Source organism: Gopherus evgoodei, chromosome 11 (genome assembly GCF_007399415.2).
Source record: "Gopherus evgoodei ecotype Sinaloan lineage chromosome 11, rGopEvg1_v1.p, whole genome shotgun sequence".
Lineage (NCBI taxonomy): Eukaryota > Metazoa > Chordata > Testudines > Testudinidae > Gopherus > Gopherus evgoodei.
In genome coordinates, this window is record NC_044332.1 from 10,398,136 (window position 1) to 10,410,966 (window position 12,831).

The 12,831-nt window shown below is 50.4% G+C and overlaps 1 long non-coding RNA gene across 1 annotated transcript; it reads left to right on the forward strand.

Annotated features, from left to right (window-relative positions):
* Window positions 1-1,300: 1,300 nt before the first annotated feature.
* Window positions 1,301-10,657, forward strand: LOC115659469. Its single transcript, XR_004002557.1, has 3 exons — window positions 1,301-1,857; window positions 2,541-2,747; window positions 10,215-10,657. It is a non-coding gene; the product is annotated as an uncharacterized LOC115659469 (long non-coding RNA).
* Window positions 10,658-12,831: the final 2,174 nt, after the last annotated feature.

The following is a 12,831-nucleotide window of genomic DNA, read 5'->3' on the forward strand; positions in this document are numbered from 1 at the left end:
AACCAGTGAAAGCTTCTGGCTTGGGTCTGTGGCAAGAGCTGTGTCCACACTGCAAAATGACAGGGCTTGGACCCAAGTCACAGCAGATTACAGGCTCTGACACCCCCCCCCCCGCAGGGTCCTAACACCCCGATCCCAAGTGCTTGCTGACCTGAGTCAGAACGATGTCTGTGTGTGTATGTGTGTGGATAGAAGGGGGCTTAGCATCAAACCGGAGTCAGAGCCCAGGCTTGATGTGCAGTGTAGATACACCCAGCAGGAGGTGATACCACACTGGCTTAGCTTCCAGCATCCCACAACAGCAAAGGATGATCAATCAGTTTCATCCAGGGCCCAAACCCACCAGTGATGTAACTTGGATTTAGCTCCATTGCCTCCAGCAAAGCTAAAAGCATAAGCCTATGTGTGCCTCAGTTTCCCTTATATCTATGGCAGCCAGGAATCTGGGGTAGAATAGCTGCCCACCCAAAAGAAGAACTGGTTTTATTGCAGCTGCAGAAATAGTCCACTGCCCCAGAGAACACAGACATTGCTGGCCAGAAAATCAACCCTTGTGTTGTTCGATTTTTGTATTTATTTGAACAATCCACAGTGCACTTTGCTTTGTAGGGGCCGGACTTCCCCGAAGTGGGGTGGTTTACAGCCAGGAGAACTGGCACAAGCTGGAGTTGCACGTACAGAGTATTTCTGAAAGAAAACCTGACCCGCTGCATCTGCCATGAATCGATTGCCCAGAGAAATGAACCCAATATGGAGATTTCGAAGGAGCGCAGCTGGGTCTTGCAGTGCCTGAGGAGACCACAGCCTCCCTCTGAGGGGACCCAGCAAAGCCTCTCTTCAAGGGACCCTTCACAGCCTCTCTCCAATGGCAGACGTGAAACCAGCCCTTGCAGCCTCTCATTGGCCCAGCAGTAGATTGACACAGACCAGCCATCAGTAGGTAGCGGCTTGTCGCAGCTGGACATGGCATCTGCATCACCCCCTGAGCTCACATTTGGGCAGTCCCGTGGCCAGACCCACTGGGGAAAAGAGTGACCCATGGCACCAGCAGGGCTGTAATAGCCCACTGAAGCCTCAAGCCTGGTAGACAGGTAGGCCCGATGGGGCCCTGATCTAGGTTGCCGCATGTCTGTGCAGCGCCTGGCACCACGGGGCTCTCATCTTGGTCGTCACATGTCTGTGCAGCACCTGGCCTGACGGGGCCCTGATCTAAGTCTCTGTGCGTCTGTGCAGCGCCCAGTGCCACGGGGCCCTGATCTCAGTCACTAATAATTAATTATTAACTTGTAGGGCTGTCAATTAATCACAGTAAACACCTGCCATGAATTGAAAACAAAAATTAACATTATTTTTTAATGCATTAGTTGCACACATGTGGGTAGGGAGGGAGGCATCGCTGGCAGGGGGACTGAAGCCCCAGCCCACAGCTCTGTGGGCTTTGGGGGTGCTGGAGCCCCATACCCCGAGAACGGCTGAATCCACAAGCCTCACAACCCAAAGGGGCTGGAGCCCTATGCCCTGAGGGTCGCTGAAGCCCTGAGCCCAGCATCCTGAGATGGGCTGAAGCCCAAAGCCCCCATCCCTGAGCCTATGTTTGAAAATAGAGATTCCCCACCAAATATTTCAATAAATCATATATTCTGATATTGTTTAACAGTATGATTAAAACTGCGATTAATTTTGAAATCACCTGACAGTCCTATTTGCTAGTGAGTGAGACTCATAAACCTTCATCAAACCCCTTAACTGTGGCTTATTCCATTTTTCTCTTCCAAGAACACTGAGGTGCCCCGGTGCCATGCAGCGAATTACATCAAGGACTGGGACTTTTCTCTGCAGCCTCCTGCTTTTTAAACAGTATTTATACCATGGATTTCTACTGAAACTGGTTCCCATTTTAACAGGGAGGGGAGAATAACTTGCAGCTGTGAGCAGTGGGTGCCAGTCACAGTTCCAGAGTGAACTTTTGTTCAGAGTGGAGTTTTGCATCTGTAACTTACCCCTGGATTGGGTCCGGCTGCGGGGACTGAATTTGGGACTGTGCTGGCTGAGAGAGGAGCTGTAAACACCAATAGCACCTATGCCTCTCCCAGCCACTAGAGAGAGTGATAGGTCACTCCTGGATACCACGGGCTCGGATGTAGCCCTCCCTTCTCCCACTGCCTCCTCCCTGCTGCAATCAGCTGTTTTGTTTTGCGATGTGCAGGAGGTTCAAAGAGGGGGAGCGAGGACATGGCTCACTCAGGGGAGGGGGCAAGAAGAGGCAGTGGTGACTTAGGGAAAGGGGTGGAATTGGGGGGGAAGCCTGGGACAGAGCCAGGGGTCCAGCACCCCCTAACTGGCACCGGTGTCTTCTTGAATAAAGGAGATGACGACTAGCTGGTATGGAAATTTTTAATAAAAATGTGTCTGACACCATCTAACACTGAGTGAAAATGGGAAAGAAAATACACCAGTGAAATCGAGGCTTCCAACAGGAGGTGGAGAATAAGTCCTTTCCCCTTGAACATAATGGTGAGGCCATGTGTCTTCTTTGCCAGAGGTGCATGTCTCAGTTCAAACCTTCAGACTTGCAGCGTCATTTCGCTTCTAGCCAGGCACATATCGATCAAGAATTCCCACCAGGCTCTGAACTCTGCACTTCGCAACTGAAAACTTTGAAAAAACAAACAGATGTAGAAGCCCAGTTCTGTGTGAATTCCATCTGTCTGTCTCCTGTTCGGCACCGTTTCCCATCAGCCTTTCCTGTAATTGGTCACTGTGACGTTTTATGATCTTTTATGACTTCCACACCCACGTTCTGTTCCAGCTGCCGAGCACCCTCTCCCCTAGTATTGTTATTATTTTAAATTGGTGAGCTGGAAGGTTCTGCAGGGTCACTGCAGGCCCACAGCCCAGGTTTCTAACACGTCAAACCCACATGTTATCCATTGTGCCACATGGCCCTTCAGAGGGACTGAGCCGGGTTGGGTTCTCCTGCCTCTCACCCCTAGGACTTGCACTCCTCTCCCAGGGACTTGGTCATCGCAGGCTACAGCTGACATGTTAATGCTGAGGAACACGCTGGGAAAACGTGTGCTGACTCCTTCGCCAGAAAGGTGCTAGCAGTGACCACTGCAGCTCAGAAAGTCAGAGGCTATGCCACAGGATCCTGCCATTTCAGCAGGTTTTCACAAGAAGGTTTTTAGCTCATGTTAAACTGAACTCTGTAATACCACCTTAATCCTGGCGCCCTATGCAGGTTTTCTGCTACCCCAAACGGAAAAAAAAAAAGCTGTGACAGCACAATTGCGCCGCACCACTCTTCAGCAGCAATTCAGCAGTGCGTCCTTTGCTCTGAGAGGGACTGATAGACCCACTGCCTAATTGCCACCAAAGACCCCGATGTGCCACCCCTATAGCAGTGGGAGGGCCGCTCCTTGGTATTGGCTGCACCAAGCATCTGCTTCTTTACCTGATGCCTGGATCCGGGTTGGACCCTGGCACCCTGCTGATCACAGAGACTGAAAATATTTCTGTCTTTGTGGTGCTCCATCCGTGGGCAGCGACCTGGTGGGTTCCCTAGGGTGTTTTGAACACAGCCTCACCTTCCATGGTAGGAAGTTTTTCCTCCATTATCACAGCATTTGCTGGTATAAAGAGAACCCTCCCCAATTATAAGTACATAGGAACAGCCACAGTGGATCAGGCCAATGGCCCACCTAGCCAGTATCGTGTCTTCCAATAGTGGCCAGTGCCAGGTTCTTCAGAGGGGATAAGCAGAACAGGGCAACTATCAAGTGATCCACCCCTGTTGTCCACTCCCAGCTTCTAGCAGTCAGAGGCTCAGGAACACCCAGAACATGAGGTTGTATCCCTGGCCATCTTAGATAACAACCATTGATGGACCTATCATCCCTTTAATTTTCTAATTCCTTTTTGAACCAAGTTATACTTATGGTCTTCACAACATCCTCTGGCAATGAGTTCCACAGGTTGCCTGTGTGTTGTGTGAAGAAATACTTCCTTTTGTTTGTTTTAAACCTGCTGCCTATTAATTTCCTCAGGTGACCTCTGAGTCTTGTGTTATGTGGACGGGTATATAACTCTTCTCTGTTCATTTTCTCTACACCAGTCATCAGTTTGTAGGTCTCTGCAGCTCTATAGACCTTATGGTGCTCACTGTATCTTCCCCAACTGCCCTCTGTGCTCATCTCCACCACATCTGTACCCACACCAGCCCAGGGGCTGGAGGAGTTTATCACCTTTCCTCCATCTTAATGTAGCTGAACAGTTAATACATTAAATAACAGCACTGCTAATAACGCGTTAACACTGCCAGGTTGCAAAACATCGCTCCCCGCATCAGATTGCTTCAGTGCCTGGCCCGGATCCTGGAGCTGGCAACTATGCTGTGTTCAGGGCCGTCCCTAGCTATTCTGGGGACCTACGCAGCTGTGAACGGGGCGTAGGCCTCCGCGGGGGTAGGGGGGGAGGAGTGGGTCCCAGGCCTCTGTGGAGGGGAGAGGCTGGTTTGGGGAAGAGGGGAGAACCACCCCCCAACCCTCACTAGCGGTGCGGCTGGGGCTGGATCTGCACTTCTCGCAGCCAGGAGTGCAGGCCTGGCCATGCTGGCTGCTGCAGAGCTCAGGGGAGTGGGGGTCATGGGGCTGGGCAGGTGTAGGAAGAGGTGGGGCAGGGCAGAGCAGGGGGGTGTCATGGGGAAGGGCTGGAGCAGCACCAGCGGCGCAGGTGACTCAGATCTCCTGGTGCCCGACGCAGCTGCGCACTTTGCGTGTGGGTAAGGACGGCCCTGCTGGGATCACATGGAGCTTTCACAGTTAGCTGAGAGCTCTGCCTGTGCCCCCCGACAGCAGTGACTCCGTGATAGGCAGAATGGGTGAGATCCACAGAGAGCCACTCTTGTGTATTTGGTTGTCATGGTTATTGTTCCTATGGCAACTGAGTTAGATTATATGGGGATAGCGAGCTCTGTGTCTGTAAATCAATAGTAGTTTTGTTAGCTGTTTGCTGTCTGGCCTCAAATGATTTCTTCCTAAACCGGCTGCCCCCAAGGATACAACAAGTGGCGACGAGGGTGGGATTCCGGTGCTTCTCCAGTAACAGAAGGAAACAGAAGTCAAGGTAAAGAACAAACAAACAAAAAAACTGCTTGTTTGTACCGACTGTGAAAGTGAAACTAAAAATCATGGCTACTCTGACCGGGCCACTGGAACCTTTTGAGGAGAATATAGAGCAATGGCCTGTGTGTACTGAGTGTTTGGGGCTTTTTGTTATTGCAGATGACATTACAGAAGCGAAGAAGGTGCCAATATTCTTAAGTGTTGTAGGGGCTAAAACCTACTCCCTGCTACGCAGCTTACTACACCCTGTTAAGCCTGAGACTAAATCTTACAGTGATGTTGTGGAAATCCTGGGATCCCATTTTTCCCCCAAACCACTGGTAATTGCTGAAAGATATCGGTTCCACAAAAGAGACCAAAAAGAAGATGAAACAGTTGTACAATTTGTAGCAATTTTAAAAAAGCTAGCAGAACACTGTGAATTTAAAGAGATGTTAAATGATGCCCTGCGTGACAGGTTAGTGTGTGGCCTCTACGGTGAAGCTGTACGGAAGCGCCTACTGACAGAGGCTCAGCTTATCTTACAGAAGGCTGTTGATATTGCTGTCTCCATGGAACTGGCTACAAGGGAGGTGCAATGTGTCAGTGCATCCCCTAGGGTGCAAAAAGTGTCACAAGAACCTACCCACAAAACTGTGCAGAGTCAAGAATGTTACCGCTGTGGTAAGCCGGGTCACCAGGCATCAGAATGCTGGTGTAAGGACCTGGTGTGTCGACACTGGAGTGTGCCTGTAAACAAAAGAAAAAGAGGCCTGTGGTCTCGCCGACAAAAAGAAGAATCCTGCATACCCTAGAGCAGACCCAGGATGATCTAGGTGACATCTCATCGCAAGAGGAAGTGCCACTGCATGTTTTGTCTTTGGCAGTGGCTCACATGAATACGGGGTTAACCAGTCTTTGGCAGTGGCTCACATGAATACTGGACGGCAAACCTATAAGCATGGAACTGGACACCGGTGCAACCGTCTCGCTGGTCTCTGAGACTGTGTATAAAAAAAAGCTACAGCATCTTCCACTTAAGGCAACAAAAACTGTTCTGAAGACATATACGGGAGAAGCTGTGCCCATGTTGGGCACTGTTGATGTTAAGGTGGAGCTCAATGGACAGGCTGCTAAATTGCCACTGTTTGTGGTGAGAGGTAACTACCCAGCCTTAATGGGTAGGTCTTGGCTTGGGAAGATTCAGCTGAACTGGGCAGAAGTGCACTGGATGACTAAAGAAGAAACCAGTCTAACTCCTATACTAAGGAAACATGCTGCTGTTTTTGGAGATGATTTGGGAAGTATGAAGGGAGTCACTGTGACATTGAACATTAAACCTGACAGTCCACCAAAATATCTGAAAACCCAAACTGTGCCATATGCCATCAGGCCAAAAGTTGAAGCAGACGTGGAGCGCCTGGTCACCAATGGAGTCCTAATACCAGTTACCCATAGCTCATGGGCCACTCCTATCGTTCCAATAGTGAAGAAAGATGGCTCTCTCCAGATTTGCAGTGATTTTAAAGTCACTGTCAACCCAGTGTTGTGTGCAGAGCAACACCCGCTTCCCCGCATTGATGACCTCTTTGCAGGCCTGGCTGAGGGACAAAAGTTCAGTAAGATTGATCTGAGTCAAGCATATTTTCAGATGCACGTTGATAAAAAGTCTCAAGAGCTGTTATCTATTGTGACTCATAAGGGGCTTTATCGATACTGTCGCCTACCCTTCGGAATAATGTCTGCTCCCGCCCTGTTCCAGAGGGCTATGGACCAGATCTTGTGTGGCTTGTCAGGAGTTCAGTGCTACCTGGATGATATCCTGGTCACTGGAAGAAATGAAGAGGATCACTTAAAGAATTTAGAGGCTACCCTACAAAGACTGGAAGAGTATGGCCTACGAGTTTGCAAAGACAAGTGTGAATTCTTCAAGCCCTCTGTTGAATATTTGGGACACATCATTGATTCTGCAGGCCTTCATAAGGCCCCTGCAAAAGTTAAAGCTATTGTGGAGGCTCCCCCACCTCAAAATGTAAGCCAGCTGTGCTCGTTTCTAGGACCACTGAACTATTATGGAAAGTTCATCTCACAGTTAGCCACACTGCTAAAACCACTTCATGAGCTCCTGGGGCAGAACAAGGCCTGGAAGTGGACTGAAGCCTGTGATGTTGCATTTAACAAAGCTAAGGATGCATTGCTAAATTCTGAAATTCTAACGCACTTTGATCCATCCTCACCCCTACAATTGGCCTGCGATGCCTCCCCTTATGGAGTGGGAGCAGTCGTGTCAGACATTATGCCTTTGGGAGAAGAGAGACCTATTGCTTTTGCTTCACGCACTCTAAGCAAAGCAGAAACTAACTACGCCCAAATCGAATGTAAGGCTTTAGGAATTGTTTTTGGAATTTGGAAGTTTCATCAGTACCTGTTTGAGCAAAAGTTTACTCTTCTCACAGACCATCGACCTCTGATGTCAATTTTTGGACCCTACACAGGCATTTCCCCATTAGCTGCTAGTCGTATGCAACGTTGGGCATTGTTACTTTCAGCACACACATATGAAATCAAATATCGGAAATCCACTCTGCACGGCAATGCAGATGGCCTCTCAAAGTTGCCTTTTCTGGTCAAACATCAAGATAGTGCCCAAAAGGAAATCTTCTACTTTGAACAGGTAGAGAATACACCCATCACTGCTACTCAGATAAAGAAGGCAACTCGCGTTGACTCAGTATTGTCCCAAGTTATGGACCTGGTGATGCATGGAAAATGTCGACAAACCTCTCCGGTCTCACCCAACCTTGTTACCTACATGTCCAGGAGGACGGAGTTATCGGTCCAATTTGGTTGTTTGTTGTGGGGGAGACATGTCATTATTCCACCACCACTGAGATCACAGATGTTAGAACAGCTACATTCCGGTCACTGTGGAATAGTGCGCATGAAGGAAATTGCACGAAGCTATTTTTGGTGGCCTGGATAGGACAGTGCTATTGAAGAGAAGGCAAAAGCTTGTATGTCATGTTAGGGTGTGAGGAATGCACCCCAGTGGGCACCCCTACACCCAGGGGACTGGCCTGAAAACCCGTGGCAACATATTCACATTGACTTCGCTGGCCCCCTTGATGGAAGCATGTTCTTGGTGGCAGTAGAAGCCCATTCTAAATGGCCAGAAGTCTCTATAATGCAGTCCACTACTGCAGAGAGTACTATCCAAAAACTACGGGGACTCTTTAGTCTTTTCGGTCTGTCAGAACAACTTGTGAGCGACAACGGACCGCAGTTCGTCTCTCAAGAGTTTCAAAATTTTATAAAGGCAAATGGTATACACCACATCATGTCAGCACCATATCATCCATCCACCAACAGATTAGCTGAAAGATTTGTGCATACAATGAAACACACTTTGAAATCAGCAAGGGGACAACGCTCCATTCAAAAGCGTCTGGATACCTTCTTACTTTCCTACAGAAAAACACCTCATGCTACGACCAAGGCATCCCCGGCCTTTCTAATGATGGGACAACAGCTGTGTACTTGCTTTGATCTGCTGAAACCTTCTGAACCCCGACAAATTGTGCAACATCAGCAGCAATATCAAGTCATCAGATGGGCACCCAGAGCAAAAGACCGAACCTTTAGCCTGGGACAGCCAGTTTTGGCTCGGAATTATACTTCCAGAGCTAAATGGGTCTCTGCCACGATCATCACTCAAACAGGACCTGTTTCGTACACAGTCCGGACTGCAGAGAATCTTGCCTAGCGGCGATATGTAGATCAGCTGTTGCCAGGTCATGCCAGTCCTCAGGACACATCTGCAGTTGAGTGGTCTGACTTCACCTCTTCTGGTGAGACACAGAATTATGAATCACCTGCTCCTGACTGTTCTCCTCCATTACTGCCAGCGGCTGAGATACCCCTTTGCCCAGCACGAACTCATACCACCTCCTCACCTGTTCATGCTGCGGACTCTGAGCCCATGGTACTTTCGGGTGCAACAACACCAGGAGTTCGCCATAATCCACCTAGAGACAGAAGGCCTCCTCATCGGCTGGAGCTTTAGCTAGGGCGAACCCACGGTTATGCGGCAAAATAATCCCCAGGATTTAGCCGGGAATGGAGGCAGTCTACCCTCCTTCTCTAGTCTAGTGTGTGTTTTATTTAGGGGATGTTCTTATTGGGGGGGGAGGAATATGTTGTGTATTTGGTTGTCATGTTTTTTGTTCCTATGGCAACTGAGTTAGATTATTAGGGGATAGCCCAGCCAGCTTTGGCCGGTCAGGCGAGCTCTGTGTCTGTAAATCAATGGTAGTTTTGTTAGCTGTTTGCTGTCTGGCCTCAAGTGATTTCTTCCTAAACCGACTGCTCCCAAGGATATAACAGCCACTTTCCAGACACATCTGTTTTCCCAGAGCCTGGAGTCTAAACTGCATCTCAGACTGCAAATCTAGGCCAGAAAACAATGACTTATGATTCATAGATTCTAAGGTACCATTGTGCTGATCTAGTCTCACCTCCTGTGTAACATGCCAGAGAACGTCCCTGGACTAATTCCCTTTAGATGTACAGCGTTTGTTCCTTTGTTCCTATAAGGAGCAGCGCTGGTGGTGATACAAGGGCATTGGGGTATCTGATGGAATTGCTTGTGTAACTTCTGGTGGGTAGTGGGGTGAGACCCAAGTCCTCTCTGTCTGGCTGGTTTGGTAGTGAAGGACCCCAGCCTCAGGCTGTGACTGCCCTGCTCTAAGCAATTTGTCCTAAACTGGTTCTCTCAGTTGTGTTCCCCAAGAGCATCTCTTGCTACAAACCCTGCACTAGTCTTAACATTCTCTGTGAACCTCTGTGGTATTCAGTGATGTACAGAGGGGCTAGAAATTGAAACTGGCCACTGTGTGGAAGATTCTCCAGGCGCAGAAAGAGGATGTGACCAGGTGGGTGGGTGCACTCCATAACCCTGGGGACCAACACTGTAGACAATAGAAGGAGGAGTGGAGGAGAGAGGGGAAGTGAAGATGGATTTAACGCAGCCCATGGAACATTGTCCCATTGGTTAATTTCCCTTGCTGCTAGGCTCCAAAGAGGGCCCTTACCTGCTATCTCCTTGTCTTTCAGAGAACGCCGAGAAGCAGAGAAATGCAGGGCTGGAAGGGACCTTGTGGGCTCATATGGTCCAGCTCCCTTGTGCTGAAGCAGAACCAACAAACCAAGACCGGCCAGGGTGTTTGTCCAACCTGTTCTTACAAACCTCCAACGAGGGGGATTCTCCATGGGAACCTCATTCCAGTGCTTAACCACTCTGACAATTAGAATGGTTTTCCTGAGATCGAATCTCAATCCCCCTTGCTGACGATTAAGCCCATTACTTCTTGGAACACAGAGAACCATCGATAACCATCTGCTTTAGAACAGCCCTTTACATATCAGGTCCCCCCAGTTCTCCTTTTCTCAGGACTAAACATGCCCAGTGTTTTTAACGTTTTCTCATGGATCGTGTTTTCTAGACCTTTGATCACTTCTCTGGACTCTTTCCAATTTGTCCACATCTTTCCTGAACTGTGTTGTCCAGAACTGGACACAATACTGCAGCTGAGGCTATATCAGTTCTGAGCAGAGCAGAAGAATTCTTCTGTTTTGCTTATGACACTCCTGCTAATACATCTCAGAATACAGCGCTGCGATGGGGCCATGATCTTGGTCACCGTGTGTCTGTGCAGTGTCCAGACCAGTGATCTCCTCACTCCAGTTGATCCCTGAATCTGGCACCAAGGCTCTGTTAGACCCTGATGGCAGCAGGGCCGGACGTCACTGCCCCTGACTGGGGCCCTGTGCTACATACGTTCTCTGTCTCCTCTTTCCTGGAGCCATTTCCAACAGCCCCAGATCGATATTTCCCATCTTCCTCCCCTGGAGCCAGCAATTACAGACATTGGGCCAGATGCCTAGCTAGTGGGAATCAGCATTAGCTCAAAACCCTGACCCCACCCCACCACTTCCCCCAACCAACCATCCTTCTTCTGCCTCTTCCTGCCCCTGCTTCTCCTCAGGACCCCCCACTCCACTTCCCTCAAACCCCGCCCTTCTCCTGCCTCTTCCTGCCCCTGCTTCTCCCCAGGACCCACCCCACCCCACCACTTCCCCCAATGCCCCTACCCTTGTCCTGCCTTTTCCTGCCTCTGCTTCTCCCCAGGACCCACCCCACCCCACCCCACCCCTTCCCCCAAACACCCGTCCTTCTCTTGCCTCTTCCTGCCCCTGGTTCTCCTCCGGGATCCCCATCACCACTTCCCCCAAATCCCTGTCCTTCTCCTGCCTCTTCCTGCCCCTGCTTCTCCCCAGGACCCCCTCACCCTATCCCACCACTTCCCCCCAAACCCCATCCTTCTCCTGCCTCTTCCTGCCCCCACTTCCCCAAAGCCCCCGCACCTGTCCCACCTCTTCCTGCCCCTGCTGTCACGGAGTGTGGGGGAGTCCGGCCCTGCACCCCTCTTCCTGGGACCCACAGTGACTCTTAGCCAGCCAGTAAAACAGAAGGTTTATTGGACAACAGGAACACAGGTTACAGCAGAGCTTGCAGGCACAGTCAGGACCCCTCCACCGAGTCCTTCTGGGCTTTCAGGGTGCTTGGATCCTAGCTAGGATACCCTGAATTCCGCCCACACAGCCCCAAGCCCAAACTCAAACTTCTTTCCTCCTGCTGCTCCCTTCCTTTTGTCCCCTTCCCGGGCAAAGGTGTTGACCTTTCCCCTCCCTTACCTAGCTTAGGTTACAGGCCCTGGCATCGTCCATCCCCTAAAGTCCTCCCCTGCTCTCCCACTCCCCACACAGACAGTCCCTACTGCATCACACCTGCTTCTCCCCAGGACCCCCCCCTCCACCACTTCCTCCAAGTCCCCACCCACCTTGCCTCTTCTGCACCTCTCCCTTCCCACCAGCACACCTCATCCCTTACTCCCAAACCCTCCTCCATGCCGTGAAAACAGTTGATCATGGCAGGTGGGAGGTGCGGGGGGGGGGGGCAGGGAGAGGAGTTGATTGGAGGTGCTGCAGGCAGGCAGGAGGTGCTGGTGGGGGAGGGGAGGGGAGAGCTGGCTGCCAGAGAGTGCTAAGTAGCTGCTAATTTTTTTCTGTGGGTGCCCATGGAGTCAGCACCTATGCCCTCAGCTGAGGTCATTGGGCCCTAGTTCCACTGTAGTCAATGGGCCAGATCCCAGCTGGGGTCAATGGGCCGTAGCTCCAATGGAGTCAATGGGACCAGATCCCAGCTGGGGTCAATGGGCTGTAGTGCCAATGAAGTCAGTGGGGCAGATCCCAACTGGGGTCAATGGGCTGTAGTGCCAATGAAGTCAATGGGGCAGATCCCAACTGGGGTCAATGGGCTGTAGTGCCAATGAAGTCAATGGGGCAGATCCCAACTGGGGTCAATGGGCGGTAGCTTCATTGGAGTCAATAGGGCCTTGATCTGAGCTGGTGTAAATCAGTGTTGCTTCACTGGAATAAATGCCAGTTTACACCAATTGATTGTCTGGCCCAGTCATTTCTGCTCTGTAAAAATATAGTATTTGTTGCCATGGCCAAAGTGACTGAGTGGTTCAAGGTAATACACACACCGACCTGATTCTCCACTCCCTCAGCCCGGTGGAAATCAGGAGTAACCTCACTGGAGTCACTAGGGCTGGTTACACAACATAGCTTCCACTGGCCCCGCGAGGCTATTTTCCAGCAGAGTGAC